This window comes from Pseudophryne corroboree, chromosome 6 (genome assembly GCF_028390025.1).
Source record: "Pseudophryne corroboree isolate aPseCor3 chromosome 6, aPseCor3.hap2, whole genome shotgun sequence".
In the NCBI taxonomy this organism is placed as follows: Eukaryota; Metazoa; Chordata; class Amphibia; order Anura; family Myobatrachidae; genus Pseudophryne; species Pseudophryne corroboree.
In genome coordinates, this window is record NC_086449.1 from 416101179 (window position 1) to 416123606 (window position 22428).

Below are 22428 nucleotides of genomic sequence, written 5' to 3' on the forward strand. Positions count from 1 at the left end.
GCCACCAACTAAAGCAAGAGGTAGTAACCTGGTGGAATTCCACCCTTTATGTGCTTCAGTAACAGCAACAAGCCATACTAAAGTACACGTCATGCCATGAGATGAAGAGGTTATCGGGGGCATGTTACCTTAGTTCAGAACACTGAAGAATACTCTCAGTTTTATGCAATGTACTGAAACTATTTGAAATTTCAACTACTGAAGTGATTTCAGACACAGCCAGTCTGAGTCAGGTCATACCCTTAATTAAACTACTGGAAAAGCTGCTAGATAAGCTGAAGGAGGAGATGCAACTAAGGGATTCTGTTAAATTGGCTGGACATGTAGACAGAAGAGATTTCTCCCAGAGATGTGTGCTAAGTGATCTAGCACAGAACGCTTCTTTGTATTCAGATTCTTGTCTCATTCTATTTTTCCTGTTTGGATTAAGGCCAAAAGCCATTTCAAACCAGCACAAGAGCCATCTGTTGTGTCCGTCTGTACCTGCTGCTTTGTCCCTGTCTGTACCAGGATATCTTTAATGATGTGGGGATGATATTGGGTGTGTGTGCTGTGTGTGTTGTTTTGCAGTCATTATTGTGCTCTGTGTTGTATGGGAGACAGTTAATGCTCTCTGTATTGTATGGTGGTATCCATTTATTCTAACTATCACACTAATTACCACATGATTGTAAGGCTCTCTCACTTGTGTATCATTAATCCATACACTTAATTTTAGGCAGTAGGGCGGTCCCACTATCCTAAATGCCCCAGGCACCCCAAATCCTGGTCACTAACAAAGGGTTATGGGTACTGCTACTGTAGGTATGTCAGGGGATATACAGAATATATGTTTTAGAATACAATGTACACTAACAACATACAACAAATTGTGTAGACATTTGTCTTGCATTTTTAAACATAACTATTTGGAATTATTCGAGGAACAATGGACAATTGGACAATTCTGTCCCTTCAAGACAAGACTTTGCAACAGTGCTAACAATCCAGAAGGTTGGATTTTAGTTGAGGAGAGATATGATCATTTTGATGTCAAATATTTGCAGTTAGTTTTGGAGGAGCATGACGTTAAACTTGAAAAGTAGTTTTATCTATATTGTGGTTTTGTGATCAAAAAATAAATGTGTTAGTATAGAATTTATAGAACCACAGAACAAATAGTGTGGAATCACTAAATCAAGTTAACTGTGTGAATGATAATGTACAGACATGCATTCACATACTGTATGTAGATATTGAAAGCATTAATAATTTTCTGACATATTTAACATAAAAATGTTCTCTATATACCAAGAGCAGTTATGGTATAATACGTTGACAGTTAAAAGGTCAACAGTGTCTAGGTCGACACCAAATGGTTGACATGCACAAGGTTGACATGGTGAAAATGTTGACAGGTTCAAAAGTTGAACATGAAATTGGTCGACACATGAAAAGTCAATATGAGTTTTTATGTTTTTTTGGCGTCACATTTTCCATTGCAGCACGTATAACCCCAATTAGTTTACTGCATAACCCCGCATGGCCTGTTCCGCTTTCCATGCTTCGGGCAAGGTGCCTCTCCATTCTGCTCTCAGCACAGGGTACTATTACCAATTGTAGTCCATGTAAATAGTAAAGTATGAAAAAGTGAAACTAAAAAAAAAAAAAAAAAAAGCATACCGACCTTTCGGTCATGTCGACTGACCATGTTGACCATCTGATTATTTCGACCATATGCATGTCGACCATTTGGTGTCACCTTACTGACTGTTGACCAATCATCTGGATACCACCAAGAGCCTGTTACTATAAATTGGCCATTTTCCAGAATGTCTGGTAAACTTCAGAATGTTTTGTGAGTTCCGCTTACTCCTGTATCCAACAATGAAAAGAGTGGGATGAGGAATGATGCCGGGATTCTCAGTTAACGTTATCATAATAGTACTGCCTCCTCTGAATGATGCTGCAGTGCATCATGGGGGTGTGGCCAAATGCACCAGTTTACCACCTTCTCCCTGCACAGTGGATACATCCATCCCCCCTCTGGGAAGGCTCCAGTAGAAGGCAAATTAATTTGTGGCAAGTATTTGTAAATTGTTCAGTAGAACATAAAGTGTATGATAACATATTTATGGTAAAAAGACATAAAGAGATGTATTTTTGCAGCACTGTGCTGCTCTAGCTCACCCTGCTCTGCCTCTTATCGAGGCAAAGCAGGAAGCAATAATGTAACATCTTGGTTGCTGGCGTGGGGGGAGAAAAATCTTCCCCCTGTGGATATCCCTGCTAATCCCACAGTTTTTATCCTGGTCGGCCCCAATGCGCATGCACGAGATCTCACAAACATCTTATGTACAGATGGATGCCACCTTTGGACAGTACACATATTGGTAGGTGAGCCTGACAAATGTGCTTATTATTTTTTAGTAACCTCTGCATGGTTTTCTCTGTCATCACACTACAGTATGGCAATATCAGAATTGTTACATGTTTGCAGATACCAGAGAAAAGTGTTTTTCTCTACTTTATCTGCCGGTTTGATGTCAAATGTCAAATAGCATTAGTTATAGTGCATGTGACACTTACCACCTCTTTGTGCATGTCCCCACTAGTTTGCTACTCACATTGAACTATGTACAGATACGTATGCCCATGCTTCAGCAGACTTCTTAACAGAAATTATTATAAATGGAATGACAAAACCACAAACCACTGAAAAAAAATATAAACCTACAGTATATAGGAAACACAGTAGATACATTTATTAAACATTTATGAGCCAGACAGAAACTTAAATAAATCTCAGCCGCGGATGTATTTAGGAAGATCTGAATTTACAATATTTGCGTAAGGTTAGATGGAAAGGGATATTTAGATTCATAAAAAGAGAAACCGTTGGGAGTTTTCAGTGTTTTATGGGGTAAATGGGACGTGGTCAATTTATCTACAATCAGAGGCATCACCGGGTGTGGTGACACCCGGTGTGCGCCCCTGATCTCCTGCCGCGATCACGGCAAAAAGGGGGCATGGCCTTGCACTTAGGGGGCGTGGCTTTGCGGGATCCCGGAATCGTCACTCTGGGGGCGTGCCCAGCATCTCCGGAGATGCTGGGCTTCCCCCAGAGCCAGTCTCCGTCCACTGTCGGCTCCTCTTCTGTGACAGGAGCCGGGTGCTGTAGGAGACTTTCTCACTGCAGCACCTGGTTCCTGTCAGTGCGGAGGAGCTGACATTTGGTGTCACCCTCCTCCAGGCGTCACACCCGGGTGCGGGCCGCACCCCCCGCACCCGCCTTGTGACGCCACTGTCTACAATCAGTATACCAACGGTCAAAATCCCAACAACCATTGACTGACGGTTAAAATACCCATATTTAAAATACAGACAAGGTCAAAATATCGACATATAAAATGTCGACAGGTTAAAAAGTTGACATGATTTTTTCATTGAAACAGACTTGTTCATACTTTACCATCCCAGTGGACCTGGAGGGGGAATATAATAGTGTGCTGAGCTCAGCGAGGCACCACGCCTGAAACCGCGAACCATACGAGGGGACCCGGTACACTTATACGGTGTCCATGTCAACCTATGTCGACATGCACACTGTTTTTTATAACCTGTCGACTTTTTGACCTGTCAACATTTTAAATGACTGTATTTTGACCTTGTCGGTAATTTTGCCCTTCTGCTCCATGGTAGGTTTCTGTCCTCCCTGAGCTCGCCTTACCAGCACTCCTGTCTCTACAGCACATGCGTCTGCCTCCATGTCCCAGTGGCCCCTGTGTTTTTCCCTCGGCCGGCTACACTGGGCATGTGCGAGATCTCGCTACTAACTCGAGATCTCACCTGCAGCCTGGAGCAGTCAGCTACCGCAGCCAGGCACAGCACAGTCCGTGGCTGTTGCGTTTAAGCATCGACATCTGCAGCTGTCAATATCGATAGCTGCAGGTGTCAGAATGGTCAGCGCTGCTGACTGTTGATACATTGACCTGCATATTTGCGTGCTATCTTTTATATAGCAGCACCAATATAGATAGAGGTGTCCCTGTTACTGATACATGAGGGAGAAGCGTTATCAGTGCACACAACTTGTGCCACCATTGCGCATGTGTGAAGTCTCCATTGTAAAGTGAAACAATGCTTGTAGTTTAAGAACTGCTTTTTTTTAGATGCTTTTTATGTCCATCTGAAATGTACTGCACATTATAAAGTAGCATGTTTTATTATGGTGGATATAATGTAATGTATGTTTCACAAACCTTACCATGATAACAGTTGTTTTATTACACACTGCATATTTTGCTGTTCTCATGCTGGCGCACACATCACTCATGGGGCGGGATTCAATTCTTTTCACCGCTTTCAACACCCGTTCTGTTTCTGCCCTCAGGGGCGAGGTATCATTATTTCAGCACGCTACCCCCAGACTAGGGAGGCACCCAACCCTTTTACAGAGCTAAACCTGATCACTATGGGTGCAATATGCACGATAACGGAGGTCATTTTAGAAAGGAAATTGGGCATGATATATCATTTGAATCCCACCCATGATGTACTGTATATTTTACATTACAAATATCATATTTCTTCACACCATGACGTGTTCTTGTTGCAGTTTTGCTGCGACAGTGATGCAAAAATACCATACTTATTCAGCACTGTATGTGGCTGGTGCACTCATGATCACTCACAGTAACTACAGTACCACTATAAGCACAGTAAAAGTTTTTTTCGCATTGAGCTGATTGCGTGCGTCTATGCCCCACCGATAATGACACTGAACTGTATTGTATTGTATATCTGTAAAAAGTAGCATCTACGGCTTTTTTCGCAACTGATTAGTATATCTGTGTGCATGCTTGAGTATGTATACGAAGCATGACAGAACTTGTTTTGGGAAAATTAGAAAAAAGCTGTGGTTGCTACTTCTTACACAGATATACAATACAAGTGTGGCTTTTCAAATTCCTAGAGTGTTATCTTTATGAGACTGTTTACTGTATTTCTTCCTGGGTCTCACCATTGCTTTAATAGGCAGCCTCCCCCACCCTCAATCTCACCCTCTGTGAGACTTGATTTCATAGACTGGTCGTACTGTTTAGTACAGCATTGGCCAACCAGCGGCTCTCAAGCCACATGTGGCTCTTTCTCCATCCGCATGCGGCTCGGCTCCCTGCCCTGGGTGGTCCCGCCTCCCACTGCCTGCCCAGCTCACTGCTAGTGCAGCAGCGTTTCTAAGTGAGCACAGGCCCGTTAGCCAGTCAGAACTCACGGACCGGTAGCTGCAGCTCCTGATTGGCTGCCGGACCGGATTTGCTCACAAACCGGCGCCTGATACACACACACTGCCAACGGAAACTGAGTGGCAGGAGAGGTGTGTGCTGCGCTCTTCTTCCCTCAAACAACAAAGGAACAGCCCAGCAGCAGCGCGGTGAGCAGCTCTGGGGGGCTTATCTAGCACTGTGGGGACATATATGAATCTGGCACTGTGTGGGCATGTTTGTATCATGCATCGTGTGGGCATATGTGTACCTGGCACTGTGGGGCATATTTATATCAGGCACTGTGTAGGCATATATGTATACCTGGCACTGTGGGTATATGTGTATCTGGCACTGGGGGCATATGTGTATCTGGCTCTGTGGGGCATATGTGTACCTGGCTCTGTAAGGGCATATCTGGCACTGTGGGGACATATATGTATATGCCACTGTGGGGGCATATGTGTATCTGGCACTGTAGGGGCATATGTGCATCTGGCACTGTTGGTATATGCGTATCTGGCACTATAGGGCATATGTGAATCCAGCACTGTGGGGGCATATGTGTACCTGGCACTGTGGGTGCATATATGTATCTGACACTGTGGAGGCAGATATGTGTATCTGGCACTGTGTGGGCATATGTGTATCTGGCACTGTAGGAGCATATCTGGCACTGTGAGGGCATATCTGGCACTGTGGAGGCATATATGTATCTGGCACTTGGGGGCATATATGTGTATCTGGCACTGGGGGCATATGCGTATCTGGCACTGTGGGGCATATGTGTACCTGGCACTGTGGGGATATATATGTATCTGGCACTGTGGAGGCAGTTATGTGTATCTGGCACTGTGGGGGCATATATGTATCTGTCACTGCACTACTGGGGGCTTATGTGTATCTGTCCCCCCCATATGTGTATCATGCCCCCATATTCATTGGCCACACCCCGTGTGGCATATGGCCTTTGGCGCGCCCACACAGTACCACTAAGATAATTTTTCTACTTGCACCACTGGCTGGGGCATTATATGTATGTGGCAGTGTACTGAGGCATTATATGTATGTGGCACTGTACTGGGGCATTATATGTATGTGGTACTGTACTGAGGCATGATATGTATGTAGACTGTACAACGTGACTAAAAACAGGGTTGTGACACAAGGTCATACTCCTATAAATGTCATGCCGAAAGGTGTGCGCACAAAAAATGGGGTGTGGCTTTGTGACAACTAGGCCACGTCCCTCTTTTTGCATGCGTGCCTTAGGTGCGCACATGATTTTGTCTCTTTTACTTGACTCCAGATCTTTTCTGGCTCTTTGCCTCTGACTGGTTGGCCACCCCTGGCTTAGTAAGTGACAAACACAACACTGCCAGTACACTATGTAAATTAACAGCTCATGCCTGACGTGAGTGGGCTGTCAGTTCACGGGCATTTCTGCTAACATCGGGCATCTTTTTTTTTTTTTTCTTTATAAATCACTATGCAAATAGGATGCATAAGCAGACTCTGCTGATTAAAATGATATGCGGCATGTCTATATTCTGTGTGCGAGTGCCACTGTATCTGCATACGAAATGCTACGTTACAGTGATTTCCAGGAATACACTGTAACGTAGCATTTTATTTACAGATGAAATTAGCAATCACAGATTTTTTCGCAACTGATTGGTATATCTGTGTTCATGTCTAAGTTTGTATACGAAGCATGACAGAACATGTTTCAGGAAAATTATAAAAAAACTGCTTGCTGCTTTTTACACAGATATACAAGTGTGACGCGACCTGTAGCGCATGGAGCAAAGATGTAAGGGGGCACATCTGTAGTGATGTAGCTCAACGTAAACATTTTTTTTATAGTACTGTGTGTGTGTGATTCTCTTTCTTTTGGAGAGCTGTGTAGAACTTTGAACTGTGCTTTTCTTTGTATGAGTTGGAGACGCTGAGCAAATCGTTTTCTATGTTCACATTTCAGTTGTAAGGCATGTTGTCACTGGGCAGGTAAGGTAATTTTGTAGTGTGCCCTGCAGTATTACTGTATTAAAAAAAGAACTGCTGTATTTACTGTGCACTGGTCCACTTGTCAGGGCTTGATACATTGTACAGTATTGAACAGTATTCTGTAGTTCCATATCCATATGCTGCTATTCAGCACTGTATTGTAGTTTTCAATAGTGGAGCATTCACCACCCAGTGGTGAAGCTGTCTACTGCATGCTGTGGACCCTTTAGCGCAGGCCTGGCCAACCTGTGGCTCTCCAGCTGTTGTGAAACTACAAGTCCTAGCATGCCCTGCCACAGTTTTGCTAGTAGGGAATGCTAAACTGTGTCAAGGCAAGCTAGTATTTGTAGTTATACAACAGCTGGGAAGCCACAGGTTGGCCATGCCTGGTCTAGCGCCTTATCATTTTATTTATTAACAGTTTCTTATATAGCGTATCAAATTCCGTTGCGCTTTACAACGGGACACAATTAGAAGACAAAACTAAGTAAAAACAAACCGTCATAGAGGTAGGAGGGCCCTGCTCGCAAGCTTACAATCTATGGGATGGCTTACTTCGCCAGCCTGCGCAATTTGTATTGCGCTACTAGGATGCATGTATGGCGCAGCAGCAGCAGCAATGATGAGTGTGGTTACATCTGTATACTCGTATATATATACAGCTTCAAAAGTGCAGCACTCCCATCCGAAAAAGACACAGTATGCTTCTATCAATGTTTCAGTGTAATAACACCATCTTCAGTATACAAATAAATAGAAAGACATCTTACACTGCAGACTAGATGGGCCAAAACAGCAGTACTAGTACTAATACATCAATATATTACACACTGGCATATTTTTATAGGGTGCAGTGTCTGCGGTGCCCACTGGCCCCCGAGGTCCACTGGGGCCCAAACCGCACGCCCTGCACTGATTATTTTTAATACTTACCCTCCGGAGTACAGCGGCACAGCAGCAGCGCTGCAGAAATCACTGAGAAGATGGCGCGGCACCATTTTCCCAGTGTTTCACGCATGCGCAGTAGCAAAATCACTGTGAAAATGTCAGCCACACCATTTTTGCATGCTCTGTAAACTCTGGAACAGCACTAGGGTCCCCTAGGTACCCTAGTGCCCAGAGCTAGCCACCGGCTAGAGAGAAGGGACCCAGCTTCTGTACTTCAAGCTTGTGAGCTTCTGTACTTAAGCTCGCAAGATAATGGCCCAACTGGGCAAATGAGCGATTCACTTGTGCCACTAAATAAGGCAGCACGTATCGCTGACCAATGTGCTACCATCCATTCCTTGAGATTTACCAATATATGATAGTCTGCATGGACATATAATTTGGTACACTTCAAAAGAACTATTACAATTAAGGTTATGTCTTATCTGATACAGTATTTTTTACCTGAATGCAGATGATGAAAGATGTCCCCAGCAATAAGATGTCTGCAAGTGACACATGAACACTTGAAGCATCCACTTTGTGGATAGAAAATATTGTATATATGTAGATGTATATATCTATACCAGGGGCAGGCTGGCAACTTTTAGCCTGGGAGGCAAGTCCACAGCACTGGCCCATAAGTAATGGCGCCATCTTAAATGGAGTTTTTATTGTTTAAAAAATATTTATTAATAAAAAAAAATTAGGCCTGGTGTAAATTATACCAAAGATACTTTATTATAAATTTGTCAGTGCGGCCGCTGCTTCAGCAGAGCTGTGTACTGCAGGGGTGGCCAACCAGTCAGTGGCAAAGAGCCAGAAAAGATCTGTAGTCAAGGGTAAGAGCCATATAATGCGTGCACCGAAGGTGCGCAAGCAGAAAATGGGGGCGTGGCATAGTTGTCACAAAGCCACACCCCATTTTTATGCACCCACCTTTTGGTTTGATGTTTGTAGGAGTATGACCTTGTGTCATAACCCCATTTTTAGTCACGTTGTACAGTGCCAAATACAAATAAAGCCCCTGTACAGTGCCACATACATATGAAAACACCAAAAAAAATGGGTGCCTCTACAGTGCCAAATACATATATGCCCCCACAGTGCCAGATACATATATGTCCCCACAGTGCCAGAATACATATATTTCCCCACAGTGCAAGATACATATATGCTCCCACAGTGCCAGATACATATATGTCCCCATAGTGCCAGATATGCCCCCACTGTCAGATACACATCTCCCCAGTGCCAGATATGCCCCCACTGCCAGATATGCCCCCAGTGTATGATACACATGTCCCTCCAGTGCCAAATATGCCCCCAGTGTCAGATACACATGTCCCCCAGTGCCAGATATGCCCCCAGTTTCAGATACACATGTCCCCCAGTGCCAGATATGCCCACAGTGCCAGAATATGCCCACAGTGCCAGACACACATGTCCCCCCAGTGCCAAATATGCTCCCAGTGCCAAATATGCCCCCAGTGCCAGATATGCCTCCACTGCTAGCTACACGTCTTCCCAGTGCCAGATATGCCCCCAGTGCCAAATATGCCCCCACTGCCAGATACACGTCCCCCCAGTGCCAGATACACGTCCCCCCACTGCCAGATACACGTCCCCCCAGTGCCAGATACACATGTCCCCCAGTGCCAGATATGTCCCCAGTGCCAAATATGCCCCCACTGTCAGCTACATGTCTCCCCAGTGCCAGATATGCCCCCAGTGCCAGAAACACGTCCCCCCAGTTCCAGATATGCCCCCAGTGCCAGATACAAGTACCCACAGTGCCAGAGATGCCCCCAGTGCCAGAAACACATGTCCCCCCAGTGCCAGATACACGTCCCCCCAGTGTCAGATATGCCCCCAGTGTAAGATACACATGTCCCCACACTGCGCTCCCCCCCCCCCAAGTGCTGCTCTGCTCAGTCTGCTGCTTGTGAGGGGAGGAGAGTGCAGCGTGCGCCTCTTCTGCCCCTCAGTCTCCACTCTCCGGCGACGTTGATTCTCTCTAACTAGGCTCCGGTCCGTGATCGGAGTTCGCGGACCGGCAGCTAAGACTCCTGATTGGCTGCCGGTCCGCGAACTCTGATTGGCTCACGGGCAGGCGCCTGGCACTGCAGATTAGGGCAGCGGGAGGCGCCGCGGGTTCTTACGAGCCACATGCGGAGATAGAAAGATCCGCATGCGGCACGAGAGTGCCGCGGGTTGGCCACCGCTGGTGTAGTGTAAGGTGGCGGCCAGCCTGCTCCCTGGGCCAGCCCGCCTCTGATCTATACATAACATATGTTAGATCAAATATAGAAAGGATGATGCAATAGATACTTTTGACAGGTGGTTAATGATTTCCTTTTAATCGGCTTTTTGTGATGTCATCCTTGCAGTATTAGGAGCAGCAATGTTTGGTCCTAGAACGATTTGTAAAATGAAACACATATTCGTAGAAATGTTAAAGTTTCCAAAATGTTTTGCTCATATTTAGGAACATTTACCTAATATAACTTGTTTGTACTCTATACCATTGTATGAGCATGGACCATAGAATTTTAACAAACTTTACAATAGGAAGCACTTGTCAGTTAAATTAAATGCAATGAACGCAATGTGCCGTTCCAGGACAGCACAGCTTGACCCACTACATCGCAAGTCTTTCCTTACTCCCAAAAGAGGAGTGCAGGAAAGCTTGCAATGTTGCAAGTACCGCAAATGACGGATATGGGTCAGCAGAACATTGAGATAGATGATGCTCGACTGGACATTCTGTTTTTTTGTTTGTTATTTATTTTAAACAAGTATTACATAAAAGCCTGTCCTATCCTTGTCTTCTAACACCCTAATTCAGGAAAATTCTGTTTGATAGAATTCTGAAAACTCCCAATATACATGACAAGGAGTTTTGTAGCTGCTGTTAACAAGTTTGAATCCTAATTTATTGTGTGTAACAATTACAAAGTATTATAGAGGTTAACATTATGGCTGTAATATAGAATGGCACTTACAATGTGTCAGCCTGCATTGCTTTGCGCTCTCTCTAAACACGTTAAAAAGTATGCAAATTGCTTTGGCACATTTCCAGCAACTTACCACTTTTTAAAAAAAAAAAATTATATCTAACTTTGCAAAATTTAGGGGGGAATTCAGTTGGGCGCAAGGTTTAATGAGGTTAAAAACCTTGCATACCTTGCACTCCAAATTTAAATGACCGCAGTTGTGCGCACAGCAGATATCCGTGGTATCCAATTAATAAAAATGCTCTAAAAACCTTGCGGCGCAAAGTAAAAAAATAAATACCTGCCCAGTGGCCTTTGTGGTCTATCTTCCATCTTTAAACTGGGGAGGGAGCTGCTAGGAGGCATGGGGGCTGCTGGGAGATGTAGTTTCCCCACCCGATGCCTCTGGTGGGAAGACACTACACAGGGGTAAGGGGTCACACTCACTCACACACATTACACAGACTCACATACACAATACACTCACATACCGCTGCTACAGGAGTCCGGATCTTGATGCTGGAGGAGAAACACCACTTTGAAAGGTGAGTAATTACTGACTAATTAAGCTAATTGGAAACTTCCAATTGCTTAATTAGTCCTATGGGTGCAAGGAAGGGGGTGGGAAGGAGGGAGCAGCCAGGTTGCCAGAGCAAGTGACTTTTTTTTCCATAAAATGAATGATTTTTAAGAAAAATCTGACATGCTCTGGGGGTACGTGAGAAAAGATGCAGTGATTTCTATAGAAGTCACTGCATCTCATTTTATGTCCTGCAATTGAATAGCGAAACCCTGCGGCTGCGGGAAATTTCCTGCCATCAACTGAATTCCCCCTTAGTGCCAACATTCTGGCTGCCCCCTGAAGCAGAGGGCAGCCAGCTCTGCACTGCAGTGCGTCTGGGCATGATGTGGCATAGGGGCGTGGCAGGGATGGGGCTCAGAACAAGAAGCAGCACAGGGGGTGTGGTGTTTGCGGTTGCGTCATCGTGCCTATGCCCTCATTATATAATTCCAGTATTACAGGCATTTGGCAACAGGGGGCAGGGGTACAGTGACGCAGTTCAGCACAAGTCGCGTCATCGGGTCCTCCTGGACTGCCCACCTGTGCTCTATGAGTGGGCGACCAAGAGAGACTTACCCACTTTTCCGGGTGGCGGGGAGAGGCATCCGATTTTCATGAGCCTCCCAGCCATTCTAGGAAGTTAGGCAATTATGCCTTAGTGCAAAACGTATACAGTTTCATTACTATGTAGCACTGAAATGTAAATTTTACAGACAATGGGGCTGATTCAGGGTTAAACGCAAGTCAGTTTGCGGAGAGTATCTTGCAAGCTTTCGCAATGGGCATGTGTACGCATTTCTGGTACAGCAGAATCATATGCTTCCCAGTACATCTCCACTTGCGTCTGATGTGGCATACAGTAACTGGGCTGTAATGGGAAGTTCTTGCATAGGAAAATGAAAATTAAACCAAGTTGCATACAAATCTGCTTATAGTGAGTATATGCATTTATTTCCATGGATGAAACATGGGAGCACTTATGGCTGGCACATTCATTTCTGCATCAGCCGCAATGTGTTGAGATTATCTTACACATTGTGATCCAATTTTGGTGCTTTTCATTCTATAAAAAAAATAACTTATCCAAGTGTACAATGAACTGGAAACGGGCCATAATACTTTCTTTACATAAAGTGTACCACTGTATTACATAATATTAATAGATGTGGCTTTTACATAAAAGTGACCTGTATTTCAATTTAAACGGTATCCGGACTCTGGGTTGACACCACTTAGGTCGACACCTATTAGGGCGACACCCATTGGTCGACGTGCAAAAAGGCCAACATGAGATTTTCAATTTTTTTTCTTTTTTTAAACTTTTTTCCACGATCCACGTGGACTACAATTGGGAACGGTAACCTGTGCCGAGCGCAGCGTTAGTGGAGCGAGGCACCTTGCCCGAAGCATGACGAGCCATGCGAGGGGACACGGTGCACTAATTGGTGTTCCCGGTCACTTTACGAAGAAATCGACACCAAAAAAACATTAAAAACTCACATCGACCTTTTTCCATGTCGACCTAATGGCCATGTTGACCTATTTCCAGTGTCGACCTAGCTACTGTCTACCAATAGGTGTCGACCTAGACACTGTCGACCCTGAGTCCCATACCTATTTAAACTGTGGGCAATTTACAGTAAAAAGAGAATAATGAGCTTAATCCTGGAATGTGCATAAGATGATCTGGTGGTGGAAAACCAAACACTGCCGCATACTGTATAATCTCTAGGATAACATATCCCACTAGAGGCTAAAGTGTACATGTCCCAAATAACTGTTCCTTGTGCCTGTCAGCACCACATTCATACCAATCAGCACCTCAGCTTGCAGGTATTACACAAGGTTTCCCAGTCACAATATCTGACAATGGGACAGATGTATTAAGCCTGGAGAAGTGATAAAGCAGTGATAAGTGTAAGGTGATAACGCACCAGCCAGTAAGCTCCTAACGTTCAATTTACATATTGGAGCAGATTGGCTGGGGCATTATCACCTTGCACTTATCACTGATTTATCACTTCTCCAGGCTAATACATCTGCCCCCATGTGAGCAGACATCACTTATAATTTGCCTCTTCACTTCATTCAGTTTTTAGGTTTCATCAGATCCCAGAGAAATGATCTTATGTAGCCATTAAGTAATTGTAAAGTATTTGTACAACAACAATAATAATAATAATAATAATAATAATAATAATAATATATGTGGTTCAATAAGTAAGGTAACAAGAATTCTCACATGTCTGATGTTCTCTGTTTCAGTTTAATTCCCTGCCAGGCCAGAGCAGGTAGACTACTGCTTCCCTTTACGGCCATTAGACTGCACCTCTTATCAGACATACTGCCACAACATTAGCTGTAATTATGGTGAAGGTGGCGGATACATGGTCAGACATTGAGGTGTGCTGCATGATCAGATTTCTGCATCTAAAGGTCATATCTGCAAGTTAAAATCATCACCAACTTGTTAAGGTTCAGTGATAACGTCATGTCACGGAAACAGGTTTGGTGAACTGCCTTTGAGAATGGCAGGAAGAAGGTCTGATTCATTGAAGGTCTGATTCAGAAGGACAGATGCATTTCAGTTAGTGATATTGCTGACAAATTGAACATCTCAGTGGTACTGTGCACAAAATCATTCATGAGCAACTGGGGTACTGGAAAAATGTTTTTCTGGGTACTGAAGCAATTTACAGAAATTCACAAATCCAATAGGATTGGATTATCTGATGTGCACTTGACATGGGCCCTCATTCCGAGATGATCGCTAGCTGCCGTTGTTCGCTGCGTAGCGATCATTTAAAAAAATAACAAAACTACGCATGCGTATGGCCCGCAATGTGCACGCGCGGCGTACGGGTACAAGGAGCATCATTGTTTTGCACTGCTTCTAGCAACGATTCCATTCGCACAGCCGATCGCAAGGAGATTGACAGGAAGTGGGAGTTTAGGGGTGTCAACTGACCGTTTTCTTTGAGTGTTTGGAAAAACGCAGGCGCGACCATACGTTTGCAGGGCGGGTATCTGACGTCAATTCCGGGACCTTTGTTGCAGCAATCATCGCACAGAATAAGTAACTACAGGGCTGGTCTTGTTTTGCACAAAATGATTTTGTTCCGCTCGGCTGCACAGGCGTTCGCACTCTTGCAAAGCGAAAATACACTCCCCCGTGGGTGGCGATTATGCATTTGTACGACTGTTAAAAGTAGCTAGCGAGCTATCAACTCGGAATAACCAGCATGGTACCATGAGGATGAAGTGCAGTTCCTGCAGGGGATTGTTACAGGCAATGAAACGTGGGTGCATCATGTGTCACTGGAAAAGCATCCATGACATGGAAACACACATCGAATAAAAGTGCACCCAGTTATATTATATTATATTATATATAATATGCAATAACCATCTGGATTAAAGTAATTAGAGCTTAATTATAAGGCTTTTCATTTTATGCCATATGTATCAAATGCCATACAATTGGAGCAGGATTTCAGACATGAGAGAAATCTTATATGAAGCAGCCACAGAGACAGTGTATGACATCAGAGCAGTGGAAGTGACTGTGCACAGTTATAGAAGTGGAGTGGAATACTTATAGAAAATGTAGAAATACCACACTTTGGGGCAGATGTATTAACCTGGAGAAGGCATAAAGAAGTGATAAACCAGTGATATGTGCAAGGTGATAAAGGCAGCAGCCAATCAGCTCCAATATGTAAATTAACAGTTAGGATCTGATTGGCTGATGCATTTATCACCTTGCACATATCACTGGTTTATCACTTCCTTATGCCTTCTCCAGGTTAATACATCTGCCCCTTTGTACTGTATTTTCATACAGTTTCCAGGTCCTTTGAACACATAAAGTGATTTCAATTAATTCTTTCAAGAACAAATTAACAACACAAAGTATGGTATTGGGGTTATTGAGTTTAAATACAAATGAAATAATTAGCTCCACCTTTGGATTTTTTTAAACGGTGTCAGTGAGTAATGAATACACCTGTGCAACTGTTAGATGGCCTTGAAAGCGCAAACTGTCTGGGGTCCAGAGGAGCAGGTTTGAGATCCACTGTTCTATTGCAATGTTAAGGAAGTGCATAGCATAGTTGCCTACCCACCTGCATTTTGCAGGAGACTCCCTGAAAAAGTAGCAATCTCCCTGACTCTCTGAATAGTCCAGCAATTTCCCTGATTGTACCTTACCCCAATTATATAGCTGTTAAATTCTGGGGGATGGGACCAGAGATACATACTGTACATTCAAATGGACTCATCAGCACCATTTCCCTACATTGGTTATATGGCACAATGGGGCAGATGTGTTAACCTGGAGAAGGCATGAGGAAGTGATATACCAGTGATGACTGCAAGGTGATACATGCACCAGCCAATCAGCTCCAATATGTAAATTAACAGTTAGAAGCTGATTGGCTGGTGCCTTTATCACCTTATACTTATCACTGGTTTATCACTTCCTTATGCCGTCTCCAGGCTTAATACATCTGCCCCATTGATCCTTATGGCTACATGCATTTTAAATAAGGTTTCTCGTGGCGACTTACAGTATATGGAACCTCTTGTAAAACACAGTACACAAACAAAACCTACTTAATATCAGTGTCTTTTCTTCAACAAGTAGCTCTTACTAACTTTGGGGACATAGTACATTATACTACAGGGAAGCTTGGAGAACATACTCCATCCAGAGTCTTAATTTGAACTATAATTTCTTTTCATCAGCTGTGTGTGTATGTATATGCCTGTAGATAATATATTTTTTATGTAGAATATCACTGATGCATTCTGGTTGCCTTTAAAAGAAATGCCCTTCATCTTAAAAATGACATAGCTCAATTTTGTACTGCAGGAATAATAATGAACCTTTTCCATTATTTTACTATTTCATGTGCTTAAAATGTTAATCGGAGAAAGGCTTGTTCTGAAACAATGTAAGAAATAATGATTAAGTACAGGAGTGCTAGCCTCAATTAAATGGTGTGGTGTAACTGTAATGGGCTGATACAGTGTTGAACATAGTCTATTTGCGGAGCATACTGTATCTTGCATGTTTATGCAATAAGTGTATGCAAGTACGGATTCAAGTGCAGAGCCGTGCTTTCCAGTTGCACCTCCTCTTGTGACCGAGGAGGCAGAACTAGGCTGTAAAAGGGAGTTCTCATGTAGGACTCTTCAAAAGGGCCTGTCGATGGAATTGCATGCTACGCAATTGGACATATGCGTAAATATATCCATTTCCAGGCATACCAATGGCACCAAATATAGGTTGTTCAAGCTCAAACTGGTGATTTTGATGAGAAGCAAGCCAAACATACAGGTAGGGGGCGGGTCAGACGCATACAAGTCTGCATACTGTACCTGAGACTACACACAGTTATAGCCATACAGACAATGTGATTGCATTTAAGGCTGATCTGCGTTCAGCTCTGCATCAGGCTGTAATGTTCCAGAGTGAAAATACTAATAAAGAGGATTTGTTCAGAGAGAAAAAAAAGGTGAGGTAATCTGGCACTGTGCACTGGATAAAGGTGGCAGCTTCTCCCAAAAACATGGATAGCTTGGTGTCAGCCTGTGAGGTGCAAATTACAGATGTCTGAGCTTTTATACCTTCTCTGTAAGAGATGCATCCAGGAGCTGGCTAGAACACTGCTCTACCACTGCTGCTGAAATCTTCTCCAGCTGTTGGTCAATAGCAAATAGCAAAGCCTGACTTATTGCAAGCAGGTGGTAATTCCAAGCAGCAGCTCAATGTAACTGCTATACTTGTGACAGACATGGGGGGGTCATTCAGACCCGATCGCACGCTAGCTTTTTTTGCAGCAATGCGATCATGTCTGAACTGTGCATGCGTATGCATCGCAATGTTAGCTGTAGGCGTGTTGGCCGTTGGCGACGGGCATCACCGGACAGCGATGGATTTTACAAAGAAACCGATCGCACCGGCAGGATTGACAGGAAGAGGCCGTTTGTGGGTGGCAACTGACCGTTTTTAAGTAGTGTCCGGGAGAACACAGGTGTGTCCAGCCGTTCATAAGGAGGGTCTCTGCCATCATCATCGGTCTGGATCATCGCAGCGGCTGAGTAAGTCTTGGGCTGTGCAGAGACTGCACAAACTTTTGTTTGTGTAGCTCTCTGCACATCCGTTCGTACCCCTGCACAGTGATTACCCCCTCCCCCTGTAGGCGGCAATTACCTGGTCGCAGCAGTGCAAAAAATGCCTGCTTGCAACCAGGTTTGAATTAGGCCCTCGGTGCATTAATTCTTCCTTAACTAAGCACATTGTGGTCCGTGCAGTAAATTCAGTGCGACTGAGAGCATGGGTGGGGGTCGGGAAGATATTAGAACTTGGCTTTAAGCCAATCTATTTGTTGTCTCCCAAATGAGAGAATGTGACGTGTAAGCGGCAAGGGGGTTGTTAAGTCATCGCTGACCTTTTTTTGCATCAGGTTTGAAGCCTGTTAGCAGTAATGTGAAAAAGCACATCTTCCAGCTACTGAATTTAATAGGACTGTACAGCTCTGTATGTTAATGTAGCAACCAAAAAGAGCACAGTTTATGAATGATAGCAGGCCAAATGGCTAGCTGCATGTTATTCACTGTGTATTATTATTATTATTATTATTATCATCCACATGGGGAATTACCAGTCATATGGCTTATCTGGGGAATGTAAAGTAAAATAAACATATTCACTGCATATCTTTGTGATGGGTTAATATGAACATGGCGGACTTTACCACTGAACATGAGAGTAAAATATATTTTCCGTGATGCAAAATGACCTTTTTTGCATGTAAGGCAGCGTGAGAATAATTCTGTGCCCCGTTGGCTATGTTTATGACTACTATTTGCAGCTCTTCCCTGAAGGTACTAAATAATAGGGAGAATGTGATGAACAGAACACACAAACCAATTCTACTCGCAACTATTATGCAAATAATATATCAAATAAAACAAATCCTTCTTTTCCTTGTTTCCTTTTCAGAGCTGGACATACTGTACTCCACATTTCAGTATTTTCTTTCTTACTAAAATACACCTAATATGCAGAATACTGCAAATTAGATATAGGGGCATTTCAATTAGCCCCCATAATCTTTTGCATGAAAAACTGTGTTTTTTCACAATCGTTCAAACTTTTTTGCTGGTTTTTTTCCCCCCAGACAATTTAATTATTCCCCATTTTCTTTCGGCCACATTTTTTTTCTATTTTCGGGCAAAAACACATAGGATCCGTGATAAGTTCCAGGACCTGTGTGTTTTCACACAAAAAACAACAGGGATGATAGAGCTGTTTATCAGGGTTTTTATTTCACCTGCCTAAAGCAGGCGAAAAAAGTCCCAGAAGACTGTTGGCATGGGAGTCAATTAAATATACCCGGGAGATCAATTATTACCATAAGCAATTGAATTCTCCCATATTGTAATATTCTAACATACCTCGAAATATCCTTGACTAAAGTTATATAAAGTAGGTATTACATAGAAAATTCCACTTTATATTCATGGTTTTTCCTTGAATGTCAGAACTCTTTGTGAAGATAATTCAGAAGGATGGTCACTGTATGTTACCATATTTGTGTGAATGTCTAGTAAACATTTTACCTCCAACATATTTATAAAAAGTCTAAAATTCAGGCAATTTATATTGGCTTATGTGCCCTACACACTGGCAGATAGCAGTGAACGATATGAACGGACTCGTTCATTAATGAACGAGAACTCGTTCATATCGTTCAGTGTGTAGGCACCAACGATGAACGATGTGCGGCCCTGCGCTCGTTCATAGTTGGTGCCCCGTCGCTTATGCATGCAGGCCAATATGGACAATCTCGTCCATATTAGCATGCACTGCTATGGAGCCGGGTGACGGGGGGAGTGAAGAAACTTCACTCTTCCCGTCACTCCTCCCACGCTGGCCGTATCGGCCATCGGGCACCTCAGCGGCACATCGTCATGTGTGTAAGGCCCATTAGAATCTGTTTGCCAAGAGTATATACAGCAACTAGTTACTGAAAATGATTGATGTTTTAAAGATTGTTATAAGGTGTCCACTAATAATCTTGCAGTCACATGAGAGAATGTGAACGGGGAGATTTACTGACCTGCAGTTTAATTAAACTGCATTTTTTTCTGCACCTTGACTTGAAACTGAGTGACTGAGCAACTTCTTAAACTGCAAACATCAAAGCATATGCGGGAGATGTAATGAGATGTAGTAAGTGTCAGATGCACTTTAACCAACGCTGTTTACTCTTACAGCCAACTTTGGCATGTATGAAAGCAGATAACTTAGAGAAAAAACAGTGCCTCGGAGGACTAGTATACAGTGTGATTGTCAGTACAGAACTCTTAAGGCCCATAAACACTAGTAGATTTTGAGCTCAAAGCAGCTCACTTTTGGCGTTGTGAGCTGCTCTGAGCTAAAAATCTACTAGTGTGTATGGGTGGGCGATGAGTGGTGAACACTCATGCTGATGTTTTGCACACAATGTTTTGCCCACCTCGCTCTGTTTATCCATCATCGCTCAGTGTGTACGGCGCCGAGCGATGATGGATGAACTGTCCTTGGCACTGCGGCCCCGCCCTACTCCCTCCCCGCTCCACCCCAAGCCCCAACTCACGGAGCATCAGCAGCGGAGCTCATGTTCAGCGGCAGTCACAATATAGTGAGTCCACTGCCACCAATGTTCATTCTGACTGTCCCCCAGTAATATATACATTGCTGGCAGAGGCCAGCAATGTATATATTACTGCCACCACTGCCCACCAATGATTACAGTATACCAGTAACATATACATTGCTGGCAGAGGCCATCGATGTATATATTACTGGCACCACTGGCCTCCAATGTTGCGGCAGCAGAGTCCCCCTTTTTTACCCATTACGGCAGCAGAGTCCCCCTTTTTACACATTAAGGCAGCAGAGTCCCCCTTTTTACCCATTACGGCAGCAGTCCCCCTTTTTACACATTACTGCAGCAGTCCCCCTTTTTATCCAGTACAGCAGCAGGGCCCCTTTTTACACATTACGGCAGCAGAGTTCCCCTTTTTACCCATTACGGCAGGAGTCCCCCATTTTTATACATTACAACAGCAGAGTCCCCTTTTTACACATTACGGCAGCAGAGTCCCTATTTTTACACATTAGGCAGGCAGTGTCCCCCTTTTTACACATTAGGCAGACAGTGTCCCCCTTTTTACACATTAGGCAGACAGTGTCCCCCTTTTTACAAATTAGGCAGGCAGTGTCTCCCTTTTTACACATTACAGCAGCAGAGTCCCCCTTTTTACACACTACGGCAGGTAGAAACCCTTGTTTACTCATTACTGCAGGCAGACTGATGGGCCCTACACATTTACTGATTACAGTGAAAGATATGAATGATATTGTTCATATCTTTAAGCGTGTTTGCACCAATGATGAACGATGCGTGGCACCGTGCTCGTTCATCGTTGGTGCCAGCTCGTTTATGCCTGCAAGCCAATATGGACAATATCGTCCATATTAGCATGCAGGGCTATGGGGCCGGGTGACAGGGGGAGTGAAGAAACTTCACTCCCCCGTCACCCCCCCAACGGGGACCAATCGGCCAGTGTGTAGGTCCCTTGATTCCCCCTTTTTACACACTATGGCAGTCCATTATGTAAATGGACACTTCTACACATGCTCAGTAGAGTCTCATTGGCCATCTTTTGATATGGCATGAAGCCTCCATGTAGAAGAGGAACACTGGAGTATGCACATACCCTCCAACTGTAACTTTTTGGCAGGTACAGTACATTTTTTTTAAAGGCCTGTATCGATTTTTGGCTCTCCGAACTTCCATTGAAAGTATAGGAAAAGGGGCATGGCCACGCCTCCTTTACCCATGGCCATGCCCACTTTCCTAATTTGTACCGATTTTTATCTGTAAAATGTTGGAGGGTATGGTATGCACAGTAGCTCACTCCTCTTTAAACATAATTATGTTGTTGCTTTTTGTTGGGTGGGAGGAAGTAATGGAAGATACAGGTACTCAATTGCTTTTGTTTCTGTTCGCATCTACCTAACGTGGCGAGCAGAAATGCACAAAAATGAAATCCTCTTGGGAGCCTAAACTGTAGTTTGGGCAGTGCACCGAAAATGAGTGAGTAAGTGCGCTTACTACAGTTTTCCTGTTCTCCAGGGAGGCTTTCTTATGTGCAGGTCCTTGTACATGTCCCCCTCCAAAAGGCATGTACCAAACGGGTTATACACTTATTTAACAAAAATTATTAATTCTATACATACAAACATACACACGTCAGTCGTAAACCATACTGAATCAGAGGCATTAAAAACAATATTAAATCCATTTATGTAGAGATACCTAATCCTTTATGCTGTTGTGCAGCACACGTCCATATACTGTCCCTGGTGGACTTCTGGTGTAACTGCTACTGTGTTTGAGCTGTACTCATTGTGGAGATGTGCCTGACTCTCAACGTACTGTACACTCATTTTTTTATAGGTTTATTTTCCTTATATTTACTGCTACTTATAATGGCCTCCAAATGTACTATTTGAACACGCAATTCATGGAGATTTTAAACAGTACATGTTCAGTAGTGAATCTAGTTTTTTGATATGTAAAGATATTTCAAGAAAATGTCATATTCCCACCAAGTACAGTAAATGCTAATTGTT

The 22428-nt window shown here is 43.7% G+C and overlaps 1 protein-coding gene across 7 annotated transcripts in view; it reads left to right on the forward strand.

Annotated features, from left to right (window-relative positions):
- CACNA2D1 (calcium voltage-gated channel auxiliary subunit alpha2delta 1) overlaps positions 1-22428 on the forward strand; it is a 1227493-nt gene that overhangs the window by 325248 nt on the left and 879817 nt on the right. The gene's annotated exons all lie outside the window — the stretch shown is intronic.